Source organism: Castor canadensis, chromosome 2, assembly GCF_047511655.1.
Source record: "Castor canadensis chromosome 2, mCasCan1.hap1v2, whole genome shotgun sequence".
NCBI lineage: Eukaryota > Metazoa > Chordata > Mammalia > Rodentia > Castoridae > Castor > Castor canadensis.
This window is the reverse complement of record NC_133387.1, coordinates 186,798,444-186,813,046: the sequence shown is the minus strand read 5'-3', so window position 1 is coordinate 186,813,046 and position 14,603 is coordinate 186,798,444. Positions and strand designations below refer to the sequence as shown.

Below are 14,603 nucleotides of genomic sequence, written 5' to 3'. Positions count from 1 at the left end.
GGATTTTACCCCTCAGGAAATAGTCTCATGTTTGTCTAAACTACTGTCCTAATATTCCTGCTCATTTCCTTTAGCCCCTAATTCTCAATGCATGCACCAAATTTCTTTCTTGTCACCTAGAATGTTTTGGTCCTGTGACAATATCAACAACTTACAATAAATCTTCTTCCTCTTCTGGATGTAGTTTACCACTCATTCCAAGACACTTATTGTTCCATGGATTCAACCAACAGTCCACCTCACTCCTAACTTTCTCTTTTGTCATATACTGTTGTGGGACTTTCCTCATTATCAGAGAGGCTTCTGGCTCTAACCACCTACATAATTTACTATCAGCAGGACATAGATGACCATGAGTGCCTCTTTTACCCAAAAAGATTTTAGGGATAAGAGTCTTTGCAGGGGGTTTGGGGGGAGAATATAGGAGGCAAATAGAAAGACATGAGTGGGAAGGAGAACCATCCCTCACCCTTCATCTGAAACATTTCAAATGTAATAAGCACCCTATGTTAAGATCAATGAGCAGCCTCCTACAGAGGCCCCACAACCCAGCAACTTGTTTATGTAGAGTTAAGGGTGTACCTAAGAGTGTGTTTGGACCAGCAGGTTTCTGACCCAGTGATGGATAAAGGACATGAACAGTGATAACTGAATGCATTGGTCCTTACCCAAACTGCTCACCTCACTCCTCAAGGTGTATTGTCACCTTCTGGGCAGTTAGTTTTCCTGAGAGATGCCCCCACATCTTCCTGAAGGGCATACTGACATGTGTAATAAAAGCCTCTGTTTTCTCACAATAAAATTCTCTTTCCCTGCTGTACTTTCCTTTACCTGTTTTTGTTTTTCCTGTCTCTGGGGTGGAGCTCTACTTTTAGACACTGTTTACAAAGGACCCACATTATTGCAATGCCGTGACACCCATGGACCTCTGAAATTGTAAGAGGTCTTCATGTTAAAATTATTCTTCTTTAGGGGAATTACCTTTAATATTTGTAAGCCTAAGATTTGTTAGTTACATACTTTCAGAATTCTACTTCTCTTATTTTTACTTAATATTTGAGGGAGTACAATTATATATATTTTTATTTTTTTGATTGCTTTTTATGGTATCAGACTTTGAACATGTTACTTCATTTTTTCTTGTCTTTGACTGTCTTTGTCTGCCTTACATGTCTGTCTCTCTTTCTCTCTGTCCTTTGCAGTTCTGTGGTTTGAATTCAGAGCTTCGATTTGGTGAGGCAAGCATTCTGTCACATGAGCTATGACCCCAGTCCTGTTTTCTTTAGTTATTTTTAGATAAAGTCTCATGTTTTTTCCTTTCTCTCCTTGGATCCTCTTAACCTATGTCTCCTGTTCAGCTTGTTCGACTGGGTGATACCACCATGCCTGGCTTATTTGCTGCAATGAGGTTTTCTAACTTTTGCCCTGGCTGGCAGTTCTCCCAAATGTACTTCCTAAGTGGATGGTAATACAGATATGAGCCATTGTGCCTGAATTCCCTTTATGCCTTTACTTTTTGATCCTGTTTTATTTCCTTGTTCAGATATTGTGTCTCAAGTCCTCACTGTTTCCTCTCTGATGCTTCAAACTTATTAAAAATAAAATTATTCAGCGTTTCTTATTGTTCTTCAAAGGAAGTTACATGTTAGTTTATTATTTTTGGATGTAAAACTATTTACATTTATAAATATATGCTATAAACATATATACATAAGTGTGTATGTGTATATTGATTACATATGTAGTATTTTACTTCATTTTAAAAATAACTTCTTATAGCTTTACTATCTTGGGTTTTATATCAGCACACATCCAGAGCAGAGATGATTATAAGTGACCATGTTGGGCAGTTCACCTTGTTTCAACCTTTCCCCAAGTTACAAGATGTAGCTGATGTTTGTTACATGATATTTGCTTTCTTTTAGTGCCTGCTGTTAGACTAAGGAAGTTCTTTTAAAAAAATAGTTCATTCAGTATATTTCACATCGATGAAAATTACATAAGGTCAAAGGTAGTTATGTGATTTTTATATGTTTGTAAACTTGTTAAATTTTCTTAATATATGTTCCAAGTGAAAACTCCTACCAGTGCTGCTGAAATCCATCAAGGTCACAGTAAAGATCACAGTTTTGACATAACTTTGTTGTGCTCTTTGTAAGAGTACAAAGTTTTATAATCAGTTTGAAAGCAGTATGGCACTGTTTAGCTTGTTTGCTTTGTTTTGTTTTTAAAGTATGTCTACCTAGGTATTAGTTCCAAGCCATCCAATTTGGGTATATCACACAGGATTTCTGAGGTTCACCAACAATCCAGCAGAAATATTTATTTCATTTGATTTCGTGTAGATCTAGGGAATTTTATATATATATATATATATTACTATGAAATGATTAAGAAAAATGCACTAGATGTGTACTGGATGACACTATGAGCATTTAAAAGCATCTTAGCGGGGTCACATACAACATGACATGGTCTTAAAAACAGTGCTAACTCACCTAATCCAGTATATGGCCCATGCAGTTCTCACTTACTAATCATTTAAAAGGTAGCTGTATCTTGTCCTTGGATCTTAGATTCTCCCAGTTAGAGATAAGTTCTGTAGGTCTATAACCCCTTATTACTAAAGGGTTAAAATAGTAATAACAATTACAATGATTCCAGGCACCAGTCAATCATGTCTGTGATCTTAGCACTTTGGGAGGGATATATTGGAAGGATTGAGGTTAGATTCCTGCCTGGGCAAACAGTTCACAAGACCCCATATTCAACATAACCATAGTAAAATGTGTCTATAGCAGTACGGTCAGTGCCTTCTTTGCAAGTGCGAAATGTGAAGCCCTGAGTTCGAACCCCAGTTCCAACCAAAAGATTAAAATAATATTTCCATTATTGTAACTTAGGATCAAGAAGTTTTTTAAATAAAGGAGTCCTTGATCTACAGAGCTATAAATATATATGTCCATGTATAAATACACACACAAACATACACACACATATAAGTTGTGTGTACAAAAACCTACTATGCTCGTCTGTACCAGGTCATCCCTTTCCTCAATAATTTTGGCATCAGTGCCAAAACTGCGCAGACTTTACCACCCAAAACTATACCATATAAGCTAAAGTAGTATGGATCTAAACAGCAGGTAAAGTAGAAAACCATGGCAATTATGTGAAAGAAATATGAAGGGAAATGCAACTTTCAATATCAGTGACTAAGAAATAACCCTGGACTTTGACAGTGCCAGTCATTATCTCATATATGTTGTACAGCCTGTGAAAAGCTATTTATGTTAAAGGTCAAGAAACAGTGCTGAAGGGAATAATAAGCATGATAAATATTCATCACAAAATCTTTACGTAAATTATGTGTACATATAAAGCATAGTATAAGGATACATGCATAATCAAAGACACACATTTTGATGCTATGAACATCCTGTTGCCTACCTGGAATGACTTGGTCCTGCACAATCCAAGCTCCATAGTCAAACAGGCAGTCAGCCGCAAAGGTGGGACACATTTTCTAGAAAGTTTCCACAATAATCCTAGACTACATCAATCTTGTCCATATTCTGAATTCATTTGGCATATTTATACATTGTCAACCCAGACAATATCATATATGAAATGAGACAAAGAAAATTATCAAATGTGAGGAGGTATTTTGACATCTTTGACTCTTACTCTGACTGAATGTTAGCTGACAGTCTATTGGCATCCTTGCTCCCAAGGAACACTGAGTCTTTTGCTGGTTGGTTGTTAGGAAAATGTTTTATCTTTATGCCATGTGACACTCAAAACTACCCTGTCCTTGTTAGGAAGAGAGGTTTTCACTCTCATTTTCTGTATGTCTTTTCCATATATTCCCTCTCAATTCCCCTTTTCTTGTCTTTCTCTTACTTGAGCAACATGAACTTTCTCATTTCTTTTGATTTTTCTACTCCCTTGATGATCAAAGGTAAGAAAGAGAGAGACAGAGAGAGAGAATGAGAGCGAGCAAGTTGTGTGTGTGTGCGTGTGTGTGTGTGTGTGTGTGTGTGAGAGAGAGAGAGAGAGAGAGAGAGAGAAAGAGAGAGAGAGAGAGAGAATTACAGAATGGCAGATTACTCTCTGTAGTCTACTTACTTACCTTTTAACAGAGATCTCCCCACCTGGGTAGTTGGAACAGGATCTGTGAGTTGTTAAGTTGCCCTTGCATGTGAACACTTTTATTTTCATCAGATTGTAGACACTGTCATCTGGTTTATAATTAGCTTGGGGCATAGACTTGAAGCAGCAATAAAAATTGTTTAATTATGAGGACAAAGTTTTGCATAGATAGATGGATAGAAAGAATAAGATTTCATGTTTTATTGCACAGCACAGTGTATGTAGTTAATAACAATGGATAGGTAAAAATAGCAAAAAAGAGTCCAAAATGATAAATATTTGAGGAGATTGATATGGTAATTATAATTATTTGACTTTCCACAATATGTATGCATATGAAAAGATCATATTATACCCCATAAATTTAGACAACTATTTGCCAATTAAAAATAAAGCTTTTAAGAAAAGAATAATCCAATTAGATATGTTATAATTCCACAGACTCTGCTAATTTGATATTTCTCAGGAATAGCTTGAAATTCCTTTTTCACTCTCCATATGTAAGGGAATCTTAGTAATAGAAATCTTACTTCCAAGATATGTAACATAGTTTTATAGTCCTAGTATAAAAATACTACCACTGGCTCTCCTTAATGGACAAACTGTCCTTTTAAAACCTGGAGAAAAGAGAGTTCCCAAGAAGGGAACTGCTTATTTTCTCTGTGGAGTAGGGAAATGGGGCATGTCTCATTTTCTTATTCTCCTCTTCCACTCCATACTTTAGAAGTTTTCTTTCTTCCTCTCTTCTTCATTCTTTTCTTTTCCATTTCCCCATTTCCTACCTCCTTCCTCCCTCAACTGTGAACCCGTAGTAATTGCAATAAAATCCCTACTTCTGTTGCTTACAAACCCATACAGGATCTTACCCCTGTTTTCTTCCCTAAGTTCCTCTCCCTGTCTATCCCCCTTTTTGATAGTATTCTAAGTCCCCTGATCTGCCTCTGTTCTTTATGAAAACCAAATTGCAGCAGGCCTTATGGGCTTTTCACTTGGCCTTTTTTCTCTAAGACCTCTCTTTCTTTTTTCTTTCTTTTTAAAAAATTTTGTAATTTCCTTTATTCTTATGTGCATACAATGATTGGATCATTACTCCCCCCTTCCCCCCACCCCCTCTGTTTCCCCCTACCCCCTCCCTCACGCCCCCACCCCTTCGCTTCCAAGCAGGAACTGTTTTGCCCTTATCTCTAATTTTGTTGAAGAGAAAGTATGAACATTAATAAGGAGGACCAGGGATTTTTGCTAGTTGAGGTAAGGATAGCTATATAGGGAGATTCCTAGTATTGCATCCATGTACATATGTGTTACTTTCTAAGTTGATTCTTCTCAAACTAACCTTTTCTCTAGTTCCTAGTCCCCTTCTCCTACTGGCCTCTTTTGCTTTAAAGTTTCTGCATTAGTTCCTTTGCATTGAAGACATCAAATGCTATCTTTTTTTTTTTTTTGGGTTACCTACCTATCCTCGTACCTCCTTTGTGTGCAGTCGCCTTGTCATGTGATCAAAGTCCAATCGCCTTGTTGTGTTTGTCCTTGATTTAAAATCCACATATCAGTGTGAACATACGATTTTTGGTCTTGTGGGCCTGGCTAATTTCGCTTAGGATGATGTTCTCCAGTTCCATCCATTTGCTTGTGAATGATAAGATTTCATTCATCTTCATGGCTGTGCAAAATTGCATTGTGTATAAATACCACATTTTCTTAATCCATTTGTCAGTGGTGGGGCATCTTGGCTGTTTCCATAACTTGGCTATTGTGAATAGTGCTGCAATAAACATGGGTGTGCAGGTGCCTCTGGAGTAACCTGTGTCGCATTCTTTTGGATATGTCCACAGGAGTGGAATTGCTGGATCATATGGCAGATCTGTGTTTAGATTTTTAAGAAGCCCCAATTTTTTTCCAGAGTGGTTGCACTAGTTTGCATTCCTACCAGCAGTGTATGAAGGTTTCTTTTTCCCTACATCCTCACCAACACCTGTTGCTAGTGGTGTTTTTAATGATGGCTATTCTAACAGGGGTGAGGTGGAATCTTAGTGTAGTTTTGATTTGCATTTCCTTTATGGCTAGAGATGGTGAGCATTTTTTCATGTGTTTTTTGGCCACTTGAATTTCTTCTTTTGAGAAAGTTCTGTTAAGTTCACCTGCCCACTTCTTTATTGGTTTGTTTATTTTGGGAGAGTTTAGCTTTTTGAATTCCCTGTGTATTCTGGTTATCAGTCCTTTGTCTGATATGTAGTTGGCAAATATTTTCTCCCACTCAGTGGGTGGTCTCTTCAGTTTAGAGACCATTTCTTTTATTGAGCAGAATAAAATAGTTTAGTTGTAGTCTATTGGTTTATTTTTTTAATAAAATAGAATAGTTTTATATGGTCCCATTTGTCTATGCTTTCTCTTAATTGCTGAGCTGCTGGGATTCCATTGAGGAAGTCCTCGCCTATACCTATTACTTCCAAAGTATTTCCTACTATTTCCTGTATCAACTTTAAAGTTTGGTGTCTGATATTAAGGTCCTTGATCCATTTTGAGTTAATACTAGTACAGGGTGATAAACATAGATCTAATTTCAGTTTTTTGCAGACTGCTAACCAGTTTTCCCAACAGTTTTTGTTGAAGAGGCTGTCTTTTCTCCATCATATACTTTTAGCACCTTTGTCAAAGACAAGTTGGTTATAGTTGTGTGGCTTCATATCTGGGTCCTCTATTCTGTTCCACTGGTCTTCATGTCTGTTTTTGTGCCAGTACCATGCTGTTTTTATTGCTATTGCTTTGTAATATAGTTAGAAGTCAGGTATTGTGATACCTCCAGCATTGTTCTTTTGACTGAGTATTGCCTTAGCTATTAGTGGTCTCTTGTGTTTCCAAATGAACTTTAGGGTAGATTTTTCAATCTCTGTGATGAATGTCATTGGGATTTTGATGGGAATTGTATTAAACATGTAGATTGCTTTTGATAGTATAGCCATTTTTACTATGTTGATTCTACCTATCCATGAACATGGGAGATCTCTCCACCTTCTATAGTCTTCCTCAATTTCTCTCTTCGGTGTTTATAGTTTTCCTTGTAGAGGTCATTCACATCTTTTGTTAAGTTTATTCCTAGGTACTTGATTTTTTTTTTTTTAAGCTATTGTAAATGGAATTGTTTTCATATATTCTTTCTTAATTTGTTCATTGTTGGTGTATAGAAAAGCTAATGATTTTTGTAAGTTGATTTTTTATCTTGCCACCTTGGTATAGCTTTTGATGGTGTCAAGGAGTTTTTGGGTAGAGTCTTTTGGGTCTTTAAGGTATAGGATCATATCATCTGCAAATAGGGATATTTTGACAGTTTCTTTACCTATTTGTATTCCTTTTATTTCTTCTTCTTGCCTTATTGCTCTGGCTAGGAATTCCAGGACTATGTTGAAAAGGAGTGGGGATAGTGGGCACCCTTATCTCATTCCTGATTTTAGGGGAAATGGTTTCAGTTTTTCACTGTTAAGTATGATGTTGGCTGTAGGTTTGTCATATATAGCCTTTATAATGTTGAGGTACATTCTTTCTACTCCTAGTTTTCTTAGAGCTTTTATCATGAAATGGTGTTGGATCTTATCAAAGGCTTTTTCTGCATCTATTGAGATGATCAAGTGGTTTTTGTCTTTGCTTCTGTTAACGTACTGTATTACATTTATTGATTTTCGTATGTTGAGCCACCTCTGCATTCCTGGGATGAAGCCAACTTGGTCTTGGTGAATGATCTTTTTGATGTGTTGTTGGATTCAGCCTGCCATTATTTTATTGAGTATTTTTGCATCAATGTTCATTAAGGAGATTGGCCTGTAGTTCTCCTTTTTGGATGTGTGCTTGCCCGGTTTTGGGATGAGTGTAATATTGGCTTCATAAAATGAGTTAGGCAGTGTTCCTTCGCTTTCTATTTCATGGATATGTTTAAGGAGGATTGGTGTTAATTCTTCTTTAAATGTCTGATAGCATTCAGCAGAGAATCCATCAGGTCCTGGACTTTTCTTTTTGGGGAGACTCTTGATTGCGGCTTCAATTTCATTTTGTGTTATAGGTCTATTCAGGTGATTAATTTCCTCTTGGTTCAGTTTTGAATGATTGTAAGTATCTAGAAATCTATCTATTTCTTCAAGGTTTTCATATTTATTAGAATATAGGTTCTTGAAGTAGTCTCTGATGATTTCCTGGACTTCCATGGTGTTTGTTGTTATCTCACCTTTTGCATTCCTGATTTTACTGATTTGGGTTTTTTCTCTCCTCATTTTAGTCATGTTTGCCAGAGGTAGGACCTTTCTTTCTCCATCTCTGTCATAGCTGCCTCCTTTTTGTCATTTTTGATCCTACTTGAAATACTTCTCTAAGACCCTGTTCTAACTAACTAACTGGCTGCATCCATCACCACACATGACACTCTACCACATTTCCTGCCATGTGTGCCCTTTTTTGTCATAGTACTTTATGATGAATTATTCTATAATATTTTATATCTGTTTTATTGTTGATTGTATTTTTCCTTTATTAGCAGGTGAAGTCTTTGATAGCAGATTATGGGGAACAGATTATGAGAAGCCTATGAGAACTTGAAGAGAGCAAGAGGCCAGATGCAGCACAGTTGCTTTTCCTAAGTTGTTTACATTCAGAGAAGTAGCAAGGCATGTTTCTCTTGTTACAATGTCACACCTCTCCCCAGAACTGCTGCTACACCTCCTTGTTTACCACTGGATACAAAAGACTTGCTGAAGGAAGACATGAGACTTTTTGATGGGGGATTTTGATTGGCTGCCACTGAAGCTGGCTGCTATGTGTCTCCACCAGAGCTGCACTCTGCACCAAGAACTTTTTACATAGGCTTTAGAAAAGCTAAGTTAAAGAGAAACTAAAGAGAATATGGGACAGTGCCTGGGGCCTTGTTTAGGCTTGGGGGAGGTCTTTTAGAATGTAAGTGAGAGTGATTCAAATGTTAACTTTTAAGTGTAGTTTATAGGAATCAATGTTGTTGGTTATCTCCATAATGTTTTCAAACTTGTGGTGAGGTGTGGAACTTCTTTTCAAATGAAAATTCTACCCAGAAGTATAATATACATCATGTTAGAGTAGCTGAAACTCTGACTAAGGAGTCATAGTGGATCCTGTACTCTGCCCACTTCTGAATTCTTTGCCTAAAATCGTGTCCAAAAGATAACCAGGGAGCCCACAGCTGCACACAGCAAAGTTCAAGATCACAGATGTTAGATCAATGCTCTCATATGGGAAACTGAGACCCAGGGAGCTGACCTGATTTTTCCAGTGTCCTAAATGACCAACCAGAGGGCTCTAGCCTAACTCCTTGAAATGACCAACCAGAGGTTTCTACCCCAACTCCCAACTATGCCCTTAACTTGTTTATTGTATATTCATGGGTGATGAATGCTAGAGAATAGTATTGGAGCACAGTGAGAGTTCCTAAAGGAAGAGAAGTCTGAGAAACTTTTAGGCTCCTGGGACCTTGCTGATAAGTCTGGTGCACCTCCATGACTGTGGGAGAATCACGTCATAGCACTTCTCTTCTTGTTTGGAAATCATCTTGAGTCTGTCTTTAGTGGTAGAAAAAGGAAATGAAGCTGCTTTCTCCAAATACTTATTTTACAATTACTTTATTGCCCTGAATCTGCACATATTATAGAAAAGACCTTTACCCATAGGGGCAAGGTCTATGGGAAAAGGTCTTTTCTCTAATAACATCCCATTGGTGAAGAGCAGCATGGCTCTGATCAGGAAGGGTAGGAACATGCCAGATCTCCTCTGAGCTTCAGATTTAAGGGGAAGCCCAGTTTAGAAATACACTGTTTGGCTGAACTCATGAATCCATATCAGGCACAGTGCAGATGCTCTTCTCAGGGTAGCTAGGAGTTCAGAGTCAAATAAGTCACTTGTCATGTTTGGAGACACTCAGTAGATCTGTTTGCTCAAATGAATGATTTTCAGAGATATGTGTTACCTAGCAAATATAGTTTAATAATACATTAATTTGATTTCCAACTACATGTTGAGGTGGGTGTACATCATTTGTGCCATATGCAATTGTTATATCCCAGGCATCAATGACACCCACGTGGAGATCCTGGAAAATGTCCTTGATGATGAGATATTGAATGTAACCATGAAAGTCACTGAATCTTTCTGCATCATTGTGCATCTCCCTGATGTTTTCTGTCTTGATGATAACCATAGTGTCTGGGCTTCTCAGAAGAAGACGCTGAACAGCTTTGTAGACACTGAGGGCCCTTCGGATAAAAACATCAATGGGAAAGGGTTTGAAATGCTGGCCCAGAGAAATAACAATGACAGTATTCTTCTCCCCTCCAGTTCTGTCAATTACCTGGGCCATGTTCTCCATCTCTTTGACAGAATAGTGTATTGATGTAATCAAGGGTAGCCATGTTTTTGCCACTGGATGTTAATATTCTTATCCAAGTCCCCAGCAAGCAGGTATTGCAGTTTCTAGATTCATGCAGATCCACTGACTTAAGTGCTGATGACAAGTGAAGGGAAAACAAAATTACAAAGATACACTATTCATAGGAGAAAGGATTTGTTGTTTAGAATTAAACTAATCACATCTGATTTCTTATATGTTTAATTGAGAGCATAGTTTTAAAAATTACTTGCCAATTAAAACGTTTATACAGGAGAGATCAAGATGGCAGATTGCTGATAGACACCAGAACTCCAAGCTGTCTGAAGCTTGAAAGATAATCTTATCTTCATGTCAGCTAGGTTAGGTGGTCTGACTAGTTTGCTAAATCAGAGGCTGCCAATATATAGGCAGACTATATCTACAATGATCAACATCTATATAGGCTTTTAAAACACAAAACTGCCCTGGGTGTGCAGGTTTTGCCAGCAACATGCTGGTATGTGTGGGTTTTTTTTCCCCTGCACCAGATTAGCCCCCAGTACATGAAAAACCATGTAAAGTGCTAAAAATCAACACACATGGCTGTAAGCCCTGTAAGTGCCTGGGGATTCCAAGACTGCAGAGAAAGGGAAGAACTGCTGCCTGCCAATCATGGTCGCACCCTGCCACAAACTGACCTAAGTACCTCTCATACCAGAGAGTTGCCTAAAATCCCTACAATCCATTTAGGTAAGCTTGTTGCTTTTAGTTAAGGGGAATATTGCATATTCCAGCCTTGATGGTCATATATGTTTTATATGCAGAGTACTTTTGTTTTGAAACTCTTATGAGTGTGTTACTACAGTTTTCATTGGTTATTTTGGAAGAGATAGTCAAACCCAGAGCTCCCAAAGGAGTTTGTTAAATGGTGGTTATAAGAAGCTATCTTACAGGGCAATTGTGCATACAAAGTGAGGAAATGTATTTAACAACATAGTAGAAAATCAATGTTTATTTGTGTTTTATCTTTTATCTTAAAACTAAAATTTACTGGAAAGTGATTATTCTCAGACAAATAAAATCTGATCTATTCATCACTCCAGAACTACCTTTCAAAAACCATAAAGGAGTTCTTTAAGGTGAATTCAAAAAGTTGCTAAATGATAACACAAGACACATGAAAGTACAAAGCTCATTGATAAAAGTAAGTACACAGCCAAAAATCAGAATTCCTTAATAAGGCAGTGGTAGTATATATATCACTATGTCTTTAGTATGAGGTTAAAAATAGAACTGTTAAATTGGTAACATCTACACTGGTTTGTTAAAGTACATAGAACACAAAAAGATGTATTGTGAAGACCTCTACAATGAAGACTATAAAGCACTGAAGAAAAAAGTTCAAGAAGACAGTTGAAGATGGAAAGACCTCTCATGTCCACAGATTCATAAGTACAATGAAAGTGTCTATACCATAGAAAGCATCCCTATAAAAAGTCAATGCTATGTCTATAAAAATTCCAATGTCTGTTTTCTATAGAAATAGAAAAACCAACCTTAAAATTCACATAGAAGCACAAAAGACCCTGCCAAAGCAATTCTGAGCAAAATATGTAATGTTGGAGGTATGACAATACCTGACTTCAAATTATGCTACAGAACCATAGTAAAAAAACAGCATGGTATTGACACAAAAGCAATCACCTAGACCAGTGGAATACACAATAAGGTCTAGCAATAAGCCCACACAGCTACAACATCTGATGTTAACAAAGGTGCCAAAAATATATGTTGGAGAAAAGAGAGTCTCTTTGATAGATGTTGGGAAAGCTAGATATCTAAGTGCAGAAGACCACATCTCTCTTGGTACAAGAATTAATTCAAAATGGATCAAAGATCTTAATGTAGGGCCTGAAATTTTGAAACTACTAAAAAAACATAGAAAAAACCCTTGAAAGTACAGGCTTAACTAACACCCTTCTTATCCTTACTCCAATTACTCATGAAATAAGAACAAGAGTTGACAAATGAAATTGCATCAAATTAAAAAGCTTTTACACAGGAAAGGAAGCAATTACCAGAGTCAAAGAAAATCTGCAGAGAGAAAGGATTAATATCCCAAGGATATAAAGGGCTCCAAAAATTAAACAAAGAACAAATAATCCAATTAATAAAAAAACAAATATATTGAACAGAAAAGTACAAATTGATAATAAATACATGAAGAAATATTCAACATCATCAACCTTAAAAGAAATTCAAGTCAAAACTATACTGAGCTCTCACCCCAGTTGTAATAGCCATCATCAAGAAAAGAAACAACAACAAATGCTGGTGAGGATGAGGGAGAAAAGGACTTTTTTTTTAAACACTGTTGATGGGACTGTAAATTAGGGCAGTTACTATGGAAATCAGTGTGGAGGTTCAAGAAACTAAAAATAGAACTACCATATGATCCTGTTACACCATTCCTGGGCATATAGCTCAAGGAATGTAAATCAGCATATGGTTGGGATAACTGTATACCCATGATCATGGCAGCACTGTTCAGAATAACTAAACTATGGAATCAGCCTAGGTCCCCAGAAATTAATGAATGGATAAAAATGTGGTATATATGCACAACAGAGTATTGGTCAGACATAAAGAAAAATGAAATTGTGTCATTGGCAGGAAAATGGATGTAACTGGAGATCATTATGTTAAGAGAAATGAGCCAGACTGAGAAAGACAAATATCACATGTTGTCTCTCATATGTGGAATCCAAACCTTAAAAATTGAATATCAGGAGTGGAAAATGAGGATTGTGTGTTGGATCCAGTAGGAAGTGCCAGGCAAAAGAAAAGGATCAAGTGGGGGTGAATATGATCCACATACTTTATATACATGTATGAAAGTACAATAATAAAACCTGTCAAAAGTGTTTTTGAAAAGGGGGAGGAGGATAAGAAAGTAATAGACGGGGTGAATTTTATCACAGTACATTAAATACATGCATGGATATATCAGTGGTGGGTTGCTGGAGTGAATCAAGTGGGAGAGCACCTGCCTACCAAGCATGAGGGCCTGACTTCAAACCCCAGAAATGCCAAAAAAAAAAAAGTCATAATGAAACTCCTTTGCATATTTAATATGCACTAATGTAAAATCAAAATAAGTAAAGCTCTGCTAATGTTAATGATAAGCCTTTATTGTGAGCACCCTCTTTTTTGTCTGAAATTTAATTTTATTATGATATCTGCTGGTCTTTAGATAGGAAGATAATGAACTATTGCTCATGTTCTAAAATTGACTTCCACCTGTTTTTGTAAATAAAATTTTATTGATACACACCATATTTGTTGTTTATACACTATCTATGGCAGCTTTGGTACTATAATGCAAGATTTGAGAGGTTGTGAGACAGACTACATAGCTTACAAAAGCTAAATATTTGCCATCTGGATCTTCGCTAAAATTTTTCAGAAATCAAATTTAGACTATTTAGAAAGGTGACTATTGAAGAGCTTTCAATTAATAAGAGGATACATGTGACTCATATACTCAATATTTGATTATATTCTCATGAAACTTAAATACCAGATTTTACCCATCTGAGTAAGTATTGGGCTTGAAACTGTTACCGGCATTTAGATCATTGTGATTGTGTCTTGGAATTACCTTTGGAGCCAATCAAGAGAATTTGTGTTAGCACCCTATTGAACATTTATTTTTCCTGTAAGTGTTCTTAGATGTTGGGAGCTTGGTAACTTAACTCCCTAATTGACAGCTCTTAGGCCTTACTCTGGGGTCCTGGCTGCCTTGAGTGAAGGACTATTAGCTAAGCAGACAGACAGACTGTCCTCATGCCAGCACCAGCTACTTTGAATACTCTATAGACTCCTAGAGAAAGGTACATAATGATCACAGCCACTCTGATCCCAAAGCATGACTCTGGCTCCTGAAGGCACCACACCAGCAGACATCTTACACTGGAGTTTTTGCCACCACAAGTCTCAGGAAATTCTACATGGCCCTATAGGCATTTCCACTGAGGTCAGTGGGCAAGCACGTCCCCTAGTGGCACAGCTGAAGACC

At 37.1% G+C, this 14,603-nt stretch overlaps 1 pseudogene; it reads right to left on the bottom strand.

The window, feature by feature from the left end:
* Positions 1-9,832: 9,832 nt before the first annotated feature.
* LOC141418568 (NXPE family member 4-like) lies at positions 9,833-14,155 on the bottom strand (annotated as a pseudogene).
* Positions 14,156-14,603: the final 448 nt, after the last annotated feature.